At 35.6% G+C, this 17365-nt stretch overlaps 1 protein-coding gene across 1 annotated transcript in view; it reads left to right on the top strand.

Annotated features, from left to right (window-relative positions):
• Nucleotides 1-17365, top strand: part of CDH12 (cadherin 12) — a 723975-nt gene that overhangs the window by 231198 nt on the left and 475412 nt on the right. The window contains exon 2 of the mRNA XM_036310943.1: nucleotides 10460-10543. The gene's annotated coding sequence lies outside the window, so the exon portion shown is untranslated. The remainder of the gene's footprint in view (nucleotides 1-10459; nucleotides 10544-17365) is intronic.

Here is a 17365-nt window from a genome sequence, read left to right as displayed (position 1 = left end):
GTTAGTGGTGCTGATGTTGAGAAAGAAACTCTGCCTCCAAGCTAAACTTGAAAGTTTTCAGATTTACAGTATAGAGACTACACCATCTGTGTTAATGGTTTTTGGAGAGAGAATGTCTCTGAGAAAAATTTTAAAAGAGTTGCCAGGGAAGTGATATGTGGTGAAACTAGAGAGAGTAGATTGGCTGAGTATTGCAGTAACTTAAGGGTGAAGAGACAGAGGGTTTACACCAGGAAAGAAAAAGTAGTGAGCAAAGCAAGGGAATCAAATATGAGCTGTATGGGGTACAGTGGGGGTGAAGGGAGAAAGATTATTATGACTCCCTATGTATCCCTCATGGCTAGGAACATGCTGCTAACAGTGCTGGCAGCAACTGGGAGAGACAGAAGTGAGAAAGATGAGTCAGGTTTTAGATTCTGTTTATTGCATGCAGCTCAGCACCTCCAGTACAGAAGGCAGTCTACAGCAAAGAACCAGTTAGCCCATAATGTCCATAGTGCCCTGGTTAGAAAACCCTGGTGTTTGTGTCCCCATATTCATATGTTGAAGCCCTAATTCCCAATAGATTGATGTGTGAAGATGAAACATATGATAGTAGGTAGTTAGGCTAGATATGGTTTTAAGGGCAGTGCCCTGGTCTGATGGCATGAGTGGGGTGGTAAGATGAAACCCCAGAGAACTTGTTATCTCTCTCCATCACGTGAGAACATGGGCATCTGCAAGCCAGGGACACCAGATATGGGATTTCAACATCAAAATCCAAAAAATATTTAAACCATCCAGTTTATGGTATTTTGCTATTGCAGCTTGAGTTGACTAATACACATAGACTAGACCAGTGGTCAGCAAACTGCGGCTCGCGAGCCACATATGGCTCTTTGGCCCCTTGAGTGTGGCTCTCCCACAAAATACCACACGTGGGCGCTCACGTAGAGCGTGATTGAAACTTCGCGGCCCATGCGCAGAAGTCAGTATTTTGTGGAAGAGCCACACTCAAGGGGCCAAAGAGCCGCATGTGGCTCATGAGCCGCAGTTTGCCGACCATTGGATTGCAGATGAATAAACACAGCTATCATGCCCAGTCTTTTCTTAAAGTTTTAAGAGGTGATACCACTATCTTAATCTCCTTTGACATTTCATAGACATCTTATTTTATTTAGTGTTAACCTTTCTGCCATACCAATTGGAGTGGATTGTATTTCTTTCTTCAAGTTCAAGCATTAGTCTTCAAGGCATCTTTAGTGGGTACTTTATCCACATCACAATTTAATAGCCACATTCTTATCCAGGTGATAGTTGGATATAAAGAACATTTCTTTACCAGTACTTAATCTCATTATCTTTAAAGTTTTGCTTCATGTGCATATTACTAAAAGTTTCAGCCTGCCCTTATGCTCACTTTCTATTAACAGAGCAGTTAGGAAATGTCCATGTCCCAAGGTCATAATAGAAGGTGCTTATTTGGTCTGCAGGATTTGGAAGTGAAGGCCCTCAGTAGGTCAGCACTGATGGGGTCAAAGCCCAAGGGTTATTGCTTTAATCTTTTTAATGAATTTCGAATATTCTTTTTAAAATTCAGTGTTATTTCTATAGGTCACACAGGAGGCCATTTACATCAGGAAAACCATAAAAAAGAAACTTAAAGAGATGTTTTTGTGCAATCAAGTGGACTCAGAGCTGAGATAAGCATTGGAATGTGTAGCTTAAAGTTCATACAATTAACCTGCAAGGAAAATAAGCAAAAATACTTCAGCGTTCCAAAATAGATTTAATTTGTGATCACTACTCTAGTGGTTTTAACTCTACTTTTTTCAGTAATGCATGTTTCTTGAATTCAAGGGTTATGTTATATATTCTACAGGCTTCCTAAGAAAGAGGGAGGGTTTTAGGCAGGACAGTCAGCAGTATCTCCAGACTTTATTAAAGTTCTATATGATGTTGACTGATGCAACACATTAGCACAAAGTCTCAACAAATTAATAACTAATTAGGACCTGTAAAAACACCATTTCTGAATCTATTGAAATGCATCAGCTAAGTAGCAACAACTACAGTTAACATGCCATATAGTAATTGGTATTTTAATTTACACTGAAAACAATACCTCTTTACATTTACTATATTAAAATCTTCATAGAAGCCATACAAACTAGATACACAGATCACTATTTTTATTTTTTGGATGCAAAGAAATAAAGACAAAAAGTAATGAGATTGCTGATCCAAAATCAGAGGTAGTTTGTAGGCACCCAAGGTTGTGATGGGGTTAAGGTCAAAGGGAGCACAAAGAACTTGAAAGCAAAGGTTACATATTTTCATAGTCTCTCAGTTAATGTCATCCTGGTACCTGTAGAGCAGTGGTTCACAACCTTCCTAATGCCGCGACCCTTTAATACAGTTCCTCATGTTGTGGTGACCCCCAATTTCATTGTTACTAATTGAACATAATTAAAGCAGAGTGATTAATCACAAAAACAATATATAATTATATATGTGTTTTCCGATGGTCTTAGATGACTCCTGTGAAAGGGTTGTTTGACCCCCAAAGGGGTTGAAACCCACAGGTTGAGAACCGATGCTGTAGAGGGTTTAGGAAGAACTGCAGTCAAAGAAATTGTGGGAAAATCCTATCTTAGAAAATCACAATACATTAGTTACCAAGGTTTACCTTTTCAATTCATAATTTAAAATTCCTTTAATTTCATATTAGCATACCGAAATTTTTCACTTAATACATTTCCAAACCCCTTTACCTCAGAAAATAATGATATGAAGAATTCAGTTTTTTAAATCTAAAGATAGCACCATGAAATGTATTTAATTAATGAATGTGAGTCTAAAATCATCAAGTCTATGAGGGAGAAAATGCAATAAGGAGTGATAAAATGGTCTAAAGAATCATTAACTGTGTATTACAAAATTTATTAAAGGTAGTGAGATTATATAACAGTAAATTTGTAACAAAACTATTCATTACCCCTTAGTCATGTAATTGTTAATTGCCGTTTTACTTATCTAATGCTCTTTTTAAAAAAAAATTAAATTAATCGGGGTGGCATTGGTCAACATGATCATATAGGTGTGGGTTTCTATGTTACAAAAATCTAATGCTCTTTAACAAACCACCCTAAAACTTAGTGGCTTAGGAGAGCAGAAATAATTTAATATTTCATAATGGGCAAGTGTATTAATCAGCATTCTCCAGAGAAAGAGAACTAATATGAGATAAATATACATCTCTAGCTCTAGCTCTAGCTCTATCTATCATCTATATACGTAGGAATTTGCGGTACATTTTCTAGAACACTTTTATACAAACAAACAAAATCCCACAACACTTTAATGAGAACTACATGAGGATTCATGTGAAGTAAAAGTCCCCAAAAGAAATAGGAAAGTTCTGTAATGAGGAATATGACTTACAAAAAAATTTTAGCTGAGATTGATGGCAGCTGTTTAGAAATGAGCAAATATGAAATTCCTTTGGCAATCCAATAATAAACATACCTATATATCAATACAGATAATAATTTAAAATTTAAAAGGAGCTATTTATTATTTTATTTACACAGCTATAGATATTATTGAGAAGGCATAGTTAACCCAGAGTGTTTTGTCACTGGTGATAAAACTTTGATTTTTAAATTATTTTTTATCACAGTTAGTTTTAAAATAGTTTAAGGTATTCATTCATTTATTTTTGGAAAAGTTTAATTTAGATTATTAAATATAGCTCTTTTTTCACTAAGTAAAAAAATTGCACTTTAAAGTTCAGACTTTGCAAACTGAGAATTTTAATGAGGCAGTATTTCCACTGGACAAAGTTTCTTCAAAGAAAGAATACTGCTATGCTTTCAGCAAAATGTTAGACATCTTTAAACTCTGCCCTTCTGCAAACATCTAAAGCTGATATATTTTAATATATTTTAAGATAATTTCTTATCCTTTCTTTTAAATGAATCCATATACAATTCATCTAGGTTAATGTGGAAGTTAAGTATATGAAAAAGCAGAATGAAAAGTATGTATGCTCTCATAATTATCTTCCTACAGTTACCTCTTAGCACAATTCCATTTTCTGGAATCAAGGTGAGTTATTTAGGATCCCATTCCTGCAAGAGCCAGCCTTCAGAAGGGACTCTGTTATTGCTCGAGGGTTTGAATTTCAATTAAAACTGACATCTTTAACTTAAGAACAGCTAACAACATGAAGCAGGAGTGAAAAACAAAAACAAAAACATTGAAATAGAAATAGTTATTGTAGTGGATGGTGAACTTGAATCCTAACAGCTTAATTTCATTCCTTTAATGTTTTGTTTTATCTTTGATGTGTCCCGGTGTGCTGTTGCCAGAAGAGCCGTCTTTAAGTAGGCAGTGTATGAGTCTGTGGAGGATCCTTTCATGCTGACCCTGTGTTGTCAGATCCTGGCATAGGATGATCTTTTTGTAGTAAACTGGGAAGCATTATTTTTCTCCCTATTGCCAATGCCTGTTGTCACTGGGATAAAGATGGCCAGTGTCTGTAATGTATTTATTGTCTTGGTGTAAAGGTAACCCTGATGATTAATTTTATGTGTCAACTTGACTGAAAGTGCCTAGATATTGGGTCAAATATTATTCTGGGTGTGTCTGTGTGTTTCTGGATGAAATTAACTGGAGTAAAGCAAATTGTTCTCGCTAATGTGAAGGGTCCTCATTTAACCAGTTGAAACCTTGAGAGAAATGAGGAGGTTAATAAAATCTCTAATAAAATGGTAAGGCTTCAGGACTGACTTGCAGCAGTTGTGATATCTGAGAGAATAATGAGAGAGAGAGAGAGAGAGAGAGAGAGAGAGAGAGAGAATATGAATATGAGTTAAATAGTTCAGTTCTGAAATTTCAGCCATAGGTGATAAAGATTGGTTTCCTTTGTGGGTGTGCCTGGTGTAAGTTTGTTTTAGGCCATATTACATTTTACTGGTTAGTGACATATTCTTGGAGGGACATCAAGCCTATAGAGCAAATAGAGAACCTCTATAGAATAATACCTGAATACATGAAAGTAGGTGACATCTTCACAAAAAGGAATATGAAGAGAGAATAAATAGAAGATAAATTCAACACTGGCACTTCCTTTAAGGAAAGCAGACATTTAAAGTTCATCACTGATGGTGTCCAGGGAAAGAACAGAGAAAAAGGCAATCCAAGAAAACGGTTTCAAAGTTAAGAGAGAGATTAACAACATGAATTGCCACCAAGAGATCTATATACCTTGCGCTAAAGCCAATCAGCAGAGATTTTCCCCAGGAATACAGGCGAACCTTGAGAGATCAATTTCAGCAGACTCATGATGGCAGAGCTACAGTGCTGGAGGAAATGGTATTTGAGTGAGAGGCAAACTTGCTCAAGGCCATGGACTTTTTTCAAGAGGTTTTGCAGTAAAATAAATGCAAGTGGTTGGAAATAATTTGAGGGATTGGAGGATTAAGATCAGGCTGGAAGAAGCCTGCATGTGTTTGTCGGCTGGGGGTTGGGAAGCAGCAGTGTGAGAGAAATGAAATCATCGCTGAAGCATGAGTCTGGAGGTAGTAGGAAAGGATAAAATCAAGGAGATTTGATGTATAGGCTTTTAGGAAAGTATAGGAAAGGTTATTTTGGAGAAAAACAAAAGAAAGTAAAAAAGCAAAACACTTCAGAGCTATTGGGAGTGAAACATAATGAAGTTATAAGCTCTCCTGTAAGATGTTCTTGCCGTTCATTGAACAGAAGGCAGCTTCACTCTTGAACCTCAGGAGGGTGTGCAGAAATCTGAGTTTGGAGGACAGCGGAAATGGAATATAGAGAAAGCTGACCAGTGAGGAGGGCTCAGTGAAATTTGCTACAAATAGCAAGCAATTTTCCCAAGGAAAACTTAAATAGAGCATTGAGCTGTAGTACCCGATGTACACAGTTGAGTAATATGTAAAAGAGGAGCATGAGCTTCTGAGTCAGACAGATTAGAAATCAATATCTGATGCTCTGATTTAATTTACTGTCAGTGTGAGTTTGGTCAGTTTTACATCGTCATGCTGAGTTTCAGGTTCCTAATCTATAACCTGGGCATAATACTTCTATGTTTGTGTGGTTGTCTTATTAGCACAAAGGAATGTGCATAAAGGGTGTACCAACTATAGTGCTATCTAGTACTTAGTCATCTTTAGGAGGTGACTGTGTCTTACCATAATTCAAACACAGTGATTCTCTCATTGTGAAAGCTTTCTTGTCTAAGGCAGTTGATAGCAGAAGTAATTTAAGAAATGTCATATTTTCCTGATGCCCTTAAGGACACACCCTATTAATTATTGTTAATGGAACAAAACATAAAATTGGACTATGACTATTAAGTCCTTGTCAATTTGGTTGTGTCTTATAGGCTTGGACATTGATTAATATTTCATAAAAAATGAGTCACACATTTGGCAGGAAACCCATTTCAGGAGGCATCAAGTTTCTTTACCTTAAAAGTCAGTAATCTATGACCTGCAGATAATTCTGGCCTGCTACTTTTTTTTTGCAGATGAAGTTTTAGTGGGATGCAGCTATATTAATTCAAGTGTTGTGTGTAGCTGCTTTTACACTGACTGGCCGAATAGAGCAACATAAACTGTATGGCTTGCAAATCCTAAAATACTTAATAATCTGGCTCATTACAGAGAGATTGGTTGACTCTACTCTAGGTAATAAACTAATATGTCTATTGAAATAATGTGTGAATATCATAGGCCACCATCCAGTAGTTAGCATTTGTATTTATTCATGAGGCATCCCCACCATTTTGTAGTGTGGTACATGGACTGGGTTCTCAATTCCTCTGGAAGTTGATATAAATAGTGCATGTCTGTTTTCTACATTGTTTTCTAAAGACCTGACCATACATATAGGCTCCAAAATTTTAATATTGCTGCTATTTATCTTTAATCACATTCAAACAATAAAATGTTCAACATTATCTGTGCAAAATTCAAAAGTGTCAAGGAACTAACCAAAAAGATGAGTATAAAAATGCAATTTATATATTACTAAGATAAAATGTCATTCATTATTAATAAAATAAAATATTAATGTCTATTAACAATTCTGCTTTACCCATTCAATTGCTCATTATGTTTCCAACACAGATAGAGTTTAAAATTCTAATTGACAGAAGTGGAAACAAAACATATCCTCTAGTGATTTTTCTTTTTATGAGCTGTATGTTACCAGAAGCATATTAGGGGCATGAAATGCACCATCCCCTCTCTTCTTCCCACCTCCTCCCAAGAAAAAGAACTATTAGCTCTGGTGAGAAAGAGGAGGGATAAAGAAAGCAAGCCTGTTTACTTGTCCCCAAAATAATGCAACAGAGCAAAGGTATCTAAAAGGCATACAGCAGAATTGCACACTAAATAATTAACCCAAACCAAGTACAGTATGTTTATGTGTGCCTACAGTAAAACAATGGAGGTTCCCTTAATCTAGTTCTTGACAAGCTGCTAGATATTTTATTATGTTATATATCATAGGCACACAAATAACCACATTGTCTGTCTAAAAGCATTGGCTAAGAAGCCCCTTTCGCTTAATAGTAGGATCACTGAAGGGCTGTGTTTTACTTACACTTCAGTTGACATCGTGATTTAAAACCCTGATGTATTGAGCTCCTGCACACCTTACTATGCATTCTCTTTCTATCTCATGCTCCAATAAATATGACTTCATATTTCTTTCTGTGCTTTCAGTCAGTTTGGATAAGTGAGACTGCATGGCTGCATTATTCATACAAGTCTTCATGCAGTACAATGTAAATCGGTTTCAATGGCACCTCCACAATTGTTCTTGGAGTTAGTTGAAGCTAACTTATTTCATGGATTCATTATAATGGATATCCATATGTATAATGAAGAATTCTAAAGAGCAAAACATGGTTTATTGCAAAATGTCGCATGCATATTTTATCTCTGCCTATTCACCTATGAAATTATAATGTCCCAATTTCTACCTTATGGAAATGTCAATGTTCCATCATATTAATACCAATTTTGTACAGATAAATGCAAACACATTGTTATGAAATTAAGTAAAAAGTAAATAACATCATCTCTATTCATGTTGTGTTGTTTGCTTTCCTGTTGAGCAGTTGGGAACTTGCTTAAGTACTTTTTTCTTTAATCTGTGGACAGACCCTTGTTTCTGCCCTCAAATCTCATAGCTAAAATGTAATTTAATTTCCTTTGGTTTCAGTTCTTTCTCATAGTAGAAGGTAAACTTTGAAAAAGTAATATTTTTATGTTTCCTAAATCAGAAAAGGAAAAAAAAAACATGCCTCTTATTATATAAGAAATGATATGCTACTTCTATAATGAATTGGGTGTTCTATATCCCAGATTTTGTAATTTATAAAATTAATATATGACATTTAAATCTCACCACAATTCCATGAACTGGATGATGCCTATTTTATAGATAAGGAAAAGGATGTTTGAGCTACACATACAGTAAAACAACAATTCCATGTAACATTAAACACTCTCTCATCCAGACCACAAAGTTCACAATTATCATAGTTTGATGGAGATACTTATTGAGAATGGATACAAGGAAGTCTATATGTGCAAGATAAATATTGGTAGGTTGAAGATGAGATGATTTCACTTTCATTTTCGGGGGAAGGAAATTATTACAAATATCTCGGCGTATTCTTGAAATAGGCACATCTCATATTTTCGCCAGAGATTTGTTTCTGACCTCTTTCTTGGTCTAGCATTTACCTCTTTTTCACATCCTTTTCACAGTGGTAGGATCACTGAAAATGAAATCTATGCCTATGCCCAAGTTGCGATTTTTGCAGTGAGTCCTTTTACCCAGCTTTTGACATCTACTTGTCCTCAGCTGATACTAGTCCGGGTTTCCTTACCTTTGCTGAAATGCCCTCATGAATTGTGCGCCTGCAGTCTAGCTTACTGCGAACTAGTGCCCTGGGTCTTGTTGAAGCACAAGTGTTACTTGTTTTTTTGACACTTCTCTTGCTTACATGTTTCTCGTGCTATTTGTTTCCATTGCTGTACACTTTTATCACTGCCCCACAGCGAAGTCGGTAAGCTACATAAAGGGGATTTATCTTTATGCCACAAGAAGGTAGAACATGAAAAAAAAGTATATGTAATGTGATGAAAAACCAACTTTACTGATAAAATGGATGTCTGGTCTTATCCTTTTGTCACCTAAGAGCCTTAACCACAGATGCTATGTCTCCTGACTCTAATGGTGTCCACTTTTATTCAAGTTCACGGTACTGGCCTACTGTGTTTTCAAATATCCATGTATTCATAACACATTTTAATAATATTGATTTGTTTTTGTGATTGTTCCTCTTGACTAAGTTAGGTATGATACTCAATTTGGATTATAATATAACAAATTTTTGCTCTCCTATCTGATACTATACATATTTAACACACACACACACACACACACACATACCCCCTACCACACACAATTATAGATACTCATTCACATATAGATATCAAAATATTTAAGATATTTTCCAATAATTTATTAGTAAAAATAGTTCCATTAATTTAATAGTTGTCATAGTTATGTCAAGCAATAGTATTTGCGTTTGTTCTGAGTCACATGCTTTAAAAAATGCCAATTGTTTTCAAAATTTGAACAAAGTTACAGTAAACATTCTTGGGCATATCTCTGCATCAATTTGCAAAACTAAAACAATTTGTGCAACAAAGATAAATAGTGCAGTATTAGATTATAAAACAAAATTCAAAAATAATAGCTGAGTGCACAAATAGATATTGTAGGTAGTTTTTTAGGGATTTTTGTTTTGTTTTGTTTTTTATCTAAAGAGGTGGAGTTTAACCTCCAATTCCTGAGTTTGGGGTGTGTTTAGTGACTTGCTTGCAAGGCACAGTATGGAAAGGAAGAACAAAAGTCATGCTGGTGACATGCACCCTCAATATGAAGTGCTGAGCATGACACTACCTCTGTGGTCTTCCTCCAAAATTCCAACCTTCCACTCCTCCATCCCTCTGTTTAAACATGAGAAAAAAATGGGGCAAATTCTACTTGAGGGACATTCTGATCATCACTCTTCAAAACTCTAAAGGTCATTAAACAGAGAAAATCTGAGAAACTGTCACTGCTCAGAGGCACTGAGGATATATGAAGACTAAATTAAATGTGATAATTGGGACAGAAAGGGATATTTAGAGAAAAATTAATGAAATCAGAACAGTGTTATCAATATTGGTTCCTTTGAGTTCATGCATCAATATTATAAAAACTTGTGACAAATGAACCATTGCAATGTAAGATGCTAACAATAGGAGAAACTGGATATAGGATACAAAAGGACTGAACTATTTTTGTAAAGTAAATAAAATGTTCTATAATTAATATATATTTTCAAAAATTGGCATTACAACTGTGGGTATGTTTGTCTTTCCAGCTGTGTTTGATTCTATTTGGGAATATAGTCCATTTGGAACTCACCAACAGTTTGGGATTTTAAAGGATGCCAGACTTCTTTAAGGTAGGAGACATTTAAATGCATTCAAGATATACCTTTAACCTCTTAATAGTACTTCAAAATACAAAATTATTTAAAATGTCTTTACTTTTTGAGATACTTATTTCATTAAAATTCAGATTTTTCAAATATTTTTCTATTTACGGGTGGTTGATAAAAATATGACAAACTCATGAAACTTAAGGAACTATTTCTTTTAGCAAGGATTTTATATTTATAAGCTCCTTCACTGTATGTTTCTCACTGTTTCAATTTGCAAGCAGATTTGAGAAGAGCTAGTGGGTGTGTGGCTTCTAAAGATATAAATAGAGGTTTCCCTTTTACCCTATTTTTTACCCTATTTTTACCCTCCTATTTGATATTATACATATTCAACACACACTCACACTCCTTCACAATTAGTAGATATTATTTTTGTTCAATTGTTTGGGTCTTTCTCATTTCAAAGGCATTCTTGAAGCTCTGGCACAAGAAAGAAAACGACCATGTCACCAATTTTCTTGACTATTAATATTAATATTGCATAATCGAGTTCGTTTGTTTCTTGGGCAGGCAACTGTAGGCTGCTTTTTCTTTGCTGATAGCATGAATCTAAAACCCTCAGATTTAAAAGCTCCCAGTTAACCTGCTGGCGACACTAATTAAAGCATTGCCTTGACTCTCCCTGCTTAGTCATTGTAGCATCTATTCTTAGGCTGGAGCCAAATCAGACTTCGCATTTGCAATTCCCAGTCAGTGATCAGTTAAGGTCAATGACTGATGTAAAGGCTAAGAAACAAAAAGGTTGAAGAGATGAGGCCAACACGTATTAAATGAATGCGGCTTTATGGAACTTGCTGCGACATCTGTTAAACTCTCTCTGCATGCTCACAGTTACTAACTACTAATTAAATATTCTCTTTTGTTTTTAACTTTTATTTGTGATACGTTTATTCAAAGAATGTTATGCTTGAGTCTACTTTTATAATGTTATCAGTGAATTTCATGTGTTAGGTCTGAATTAAAACTACAGAAATTTTTAGATAAAATTGTTCAAGACTAAAAGTTTGAAATGCAATTAAGTATTTTATATCCAAATACCACTGATTTTTCATCCCCAGTGGCATCTACCCATTTCATCTTTCAATCTATTCTGATCAATATTCAGATTTTTCATATAGAGACTATTTCTTCTTTTACTTTATAAAATATTTGCATTATATAGGAAATTGGATTAATTTTAAAATTCTTATCTTGAATAATATTGGGAGGGGGGCTTCATTCCAGACCATATACTCAGACTGATAAGGTAAAAGAAGTTAGCCTTTAAATTTAATTCTAAGAACTGGCAACTTGTTCTTCTTACAAAACCATGATATCATCAACCTAAATATTATCTGAGTTGCAGGTATGGGTAATAACAAATTAAGGCCATGCCCTTATAATTATTAATTCAGTACTTTGGATCTTTTTTTAAAAGCTTAATTAAGTTTTACATATCCAAAAATCCAAATAAAAGAGGAGCATATTTTATAATCATAAATTGGTTCTCTCTCTATACTATAACCACAGATACAACAACTGCCACAACATGTGTGGGGTATTTTAAACCATTTGGGATGTTAGAGAATGATATCTATACCAAATATGATGATAGTTGGTCGATAAATATAGAACAGCTGGTCCAAATGATGAAGAATCTTGAATGAAATTTGAGTGTACCTGGGCAATGGGTTTTATGTTGTATAGGATATGGAGCTATATCTATTGTTTATTTTTTAAAATATTTATATTTATTTTAGAGAGAGAGGAAGTGAGGGAGATAGAGAGATAGAAGCATCATAGATTATTTGCCTCCTGTATGCCCCCTACTGGGGATCAAGCTCACAACTGGGCATGTGCCCTAACAGGAAATCAAACCAGGGACATCTTGATTCATGAGTTGATGCTCAACCACTGAGCAATACCAGCCGGACTGTTGTTTATTTTTTAATTTAGAGAAATAACTAATCACAGCCATGTGTGTGTACTTATGTGTATGTGTGTGTAAAATAATGATGGCTGGCAAGGTATTGGGGAATTATATTTTTCTAATCTTTTGGAAGGTCCAATTTAATCTTATTTCCGTACTTTCTCACACAATTATATTTATGTAATCAGTATTCAAGGTGGATCTGTTTATTTAGAGATATATTTAAATAATTTAGGGCAGTGGTTCTCAACCTTCTGGCCCTTTAAATACAGTTTCTCATGTTGTGACCCAACCATAAAATTATTTTCGTTGCTACTTCATAACTGTAATGTTGCTACTGTTATGAATTGTAATGTAAATATCTGATATGCAGGATGGTCTTAGGCGACCCCTGTGAAAGGGTCTTTCGACCGCCAAAGGGGTCGCGACCCACAGGTTGAGAACTGCTGATTTAGGGTTTTAACTAAATCAAATCCTTCAGGAATTATTTCATAATTTATTTCATTATGACGAGGAGCAAAGTGAATTCACAAAAGGAAAGGTTTGTAAATGACAGAGGCTGTCACAGACGCAAAGAAATCTAGTATCTACGTTTTCAACAATTTAAAAAGAATGTCTGCAAGGCATTGGTCTGAATATCAAGTCCTGACACTCGGGGAACACAGTCTCTCAGCAGTGATGGGCTGAAGCAGGAGCTGATGGAAACCCAGAGAGCCAGGGTCTGCTCCACCAGGGGTGAGTTTGAGCATTGCTGGTGTTAGTGCTCACAGCTCCCTGATGAGTTGTCAGTAGGGTAAAAAATGAATTGCAGAGCCATCTGTTAAAAAAAAGAAAAAAAGAAATGTAGTTTGTAAGGCATTAATAACAATTGTTATGTAAATTTGTTGGCATCATTTTTTCCCTGATGGGTTATTGTTTGGGTTGCAGTTAGCACATCTGAAGAAAATCAATGCTTGGATATTTCTAATTTTTGGTAATTGTCAAAGGTTAGTCATTTGAGGTATGCCTGTTAGGATGTGACAATGGACTTATTGTAAATTATGATTTATCATCTGCACAGAATAATAAGCACAGAGAGAAAGGAAAATGCAGAGGGACTCAATTCTTTCAACTTAGACTCTGTGAGGCTTCTTATTCATAAGAAAGGACTTTTCCAGTTACTCATGATTGCTGCAAGCTTACAGGATTATTAAAACAGACTTACTGCAAGGGGTATCAGTACAAGGAAAACAAAGTCTAAAAAAGATTCTCCAGCCTGAAATGGTAGCTCATTTGGCTGAAGAATCATCCCTATATGCCAAGGGTGCAGGTTCGTCCCTGGTCAGGGCACGTACAGGGGTTGGCAAAAGTAGTTTTATAGTTGTGAGTATATAAAGCACAGTTTATTCCTGTATTATTATTCATTAGTTATTGTATTATTTTCCATTCAAACTTTTGCCCATTCCTGTACAAGAATCAACCAATGAATGCGTAAGTGAAATAACAAATCAATTCTCTCTTTCTCTTTCTCCTCTCTCTCAAATCAATATATTAAAAAAATATATATATATTTAAAATATATAAATAAATAAAATGTACTCTAATATGTCATGAATTTTCCTTTATGTAACTTTGGATTTCTTTACTCAGTATTATTTTAAAGATCCATAGGCCACAAGATGCTTTTAAAGTCTTGCACACTCAGTAGAGACTCAAAGGTCTCTTATATGTGTATTTATTCTATGGCATATAGTTTTTGTTTATTTTAGAGGTCACCTTCCTTCTCTGAAGCTGAAGATGACATTTCTTTAAACAAAGAAGAAAGATATAAACAAATGGGAGATTTTGGTTTTTAGCTTTAAAGTAATCCTGCTTATATGTCATGTTGCTTTGATGTTATGTGACAGTTCATAATCTAGGTTACTGTGCTATCATTTAGGTTAGCTTACAATTTCTTAAGCTCATAAACAAGTAAAAATGCACATGGTCTTTGTACTAATAAATAAAAATTTTTAAAAAATCCTGCAGCAGAAAGGAAGAGCATGCCCGGTTATGGTCTGGGGACAACAATCCATAATTTACTTTGCAGATGTCTGTGTAATTTAAGCAGCAGGCAGAACAACCACACAGTTGTAGCTGCTCTGGGGAAAGGATACCAAGAGGCTCATAAATCATGGGGAGGATTAAAAGCAATGAGCATTCATCTTCTTAACCTCGTAAAGGCAATATTGGAAAGCCAAGGATTAGAACATCGAGTGCATGGAAACTTTGTGAAGGGAAAAAGTCCAAGAGTTTTTAAGGCTTCTCTCAATTAGCACTGACCTGCCATTTGCAAGTCAGCAGAGTATAATTTTAAAGTTGATAAAAAGTAGGCCTCTTCCACACCAGAATAGAGTGATAACATATAATTCTAGGGTATATTAAAAGTAGAGTCAAATTATATAAAAATGTTAATCATTTTCTTAGATTGAAATGTGTTTCTTCCTGGACAGTATATGGAAAATAACATTAAAATATCCAATCCCCAAAGAACTTATTTAGATAATAAGCATGTTTAAATAGTGAAATGTCATGTGAAAATTCTATCTTCAAAACAGTCAAATGAAGGAGATACAGACAGCTGGGTCTCTCATATAACATTTAGTAAATAAATGGTCTGTTACTAATTATTTATATTGAAAAATTATTCTAATCAAAGGTCTTTGGATGCAAGTGAGTAAATTGTACACAGTAAAAGGTTTAATTTTTTCTTGAAATAGGGAACTTTAATCTAATTTTCAAGCTTTGAAAAAATACTAATTGGCTAATTTCCTCAGTTTTCTTTTATATCAGGCTCATGATACAACTGAACTTGGCAATTTGATATAAACAGGATAGAACAGAAAATAAAATCACTTATTCATGGATAATTATGATTATACTAGAGGTGGGGTTCCTTGGCCTGGCCAGCAATCGGGGGCGATCGGGGCTGTCTCCCACCCTGAACAGGGCCCGGGACTGATATGTGCAGGCTAGCTGGGGGGGCGGGACCGCAGGAGGTTGGTAGGATGACCTTCCCCAATTGGGGCTGATCGGGGCTAGACGGTTGGGGGGGCATGGTGGTTGCCTATGGGAGCACACTGACCACCAGGGGGCAGGTCCTGCATTGAGTGTCTGCCCCCTGGTGGTCAGTGCGTGTCATAGTGACTGGTCTACCAGTTGTTCAGTGGTTCAGTTGCTTAGGCTTTTATATATATAGATTAAGGCAACACAATAGATTCTAGTTTCTGATTTCCTACTTAATATCAAATATCCATTGGCAATGATGTGTGTGTGTGTGTGCATGTGTGTGTAACCAATACTTTAATTTAGTTAAGAGAGACTTTAGTGTGGCTAATCCAGAGTGGCTGATAATTAAAAATATACACCCAAAGGACTAATATGCATGTATGCAAAACCAATGAACACAGACAATAGTGTGGTGAAGGCCTGGGGAGAGGGAGGGGTGGGAGGAGGTCAATGAGGGAAAAAGGGGACACAGAAGGCAGGATCACCCTGTTCCAGGGTCCTCTTCATCCCAAATGTGTGAGGTCGATAAGCCCCTTTTATCTTAAATACAAGCCAAGAGTAAGAAGGGAAGGACTGAACAATGCCCCAAATATACTGATCTAAATCTTCACAGGGGACTTAAATTTTTGAACCTTAAAACAATTTAAACCAGATAAGAGGTTTCTCACGAGAAAAATTATATCAGTTCTGAAAACAGAGTCATCACACTCTCACTGCATGGCTAAATCAATTTCAAAGATAATCTGGGACATTGCAGTGAATGCCGAATAAAAAGAATGCTTAGAACAAGTGCCTTCTTATCATTTGGGGCCACTGACTCAAGCTAATATTAAAATCTTAAATAATATATAACATTTGAATGTTGTTTTAATAAATGTCAATTGTGAAAATACAGGTAGATGAAGTTTAAAAGATCTGTTATTGATAATATAGGTAGTTAGAAGCAGGTACAAGAGTTTCTACATTTGGTCTTTGGATATTGCAAAGATATAGTTCTTGGAAAACTAGAGCAAGGTAAGACCATAGGGAAGGTTACAATTTGTATCTATAATAAATCTGAGAGAACTGTCTGGTTAGTTTATAACCAGGACACAGCATGACTTCTAATCCTATAAAATTCTCAGTGTAGCTATGGGGTTGGAATGGGAAGGCACCTGAAATGCTTCAGTAATTTTTATTAGTGTCATACTCTAGCTCCTATAGAGACTTTAGAGTACTGTAATCCCCCTTTATCTGCTGGGAATATGTACTAAGCCCCCCTGTGAATGCCTGAAACAGTGGATAGTATCTAACCCTATACATATATTCTTGTATTTTTTTATTATATATTTATCCCTATGATAAAGCCTAATTTATAAATTATATGCAGTAAGAGATTAACAACAATGACTAATCATAAAATAAAAGAAGTTTGACAATATACTGTAAAATAAGTTATGTTAATTCAGTGTTTCCCTCTATATCTTTCCTTAAAAATCTGGAATTTTCTGTTCAGCATTTTGGGGGGCAAGATACCATTGGTAACTAAAACCACAGAAGGTGAAATGGCACATAAAGGGTCTAGTCTACTGAAGTGATTAATTGGGGTTCAACCCTTTCTGGTAGTTTTTGAAGCCTGGCAGCGATGAGTTGTGTTTCATATTCTGTGGTCAGAAAACCTGCATCATCCTATATAATAAAAGGCTAATATGCAAATTGTCCCCTCCATGGGGAGTTCAACTTGGAGTTCGACCAGGGGCCAGGGCCGGCAGCCAACCTCCTGTGTGCCCTCCCCCTGGCTGTACCTGACTGATCGGATTGGGGTGGGCAGGCCGGCCGGACCCCACCCATGCACAAATTTGTGCACC

The sequence above is a fragment of the Myotis myotis genome, unplaced genomic scaffold (genome assembly GCF_014108235.1).
Source record: "Myotis myotis isolate mMyoMyo1 unplaced genomic scaffold, mMyoMyo1.p scaffold_m19_p_5, whole genome shotgun sequence".
Taxonomy (NCBI): Eukaryota; Metazoa; Chordata; class Mammalia; order Chiroptera; family Vespertilionidae; genus Myotis; species Myotis myotis.
This window is presented reverse-complemented; position numbering and strand designations above follow the sequence as displayed.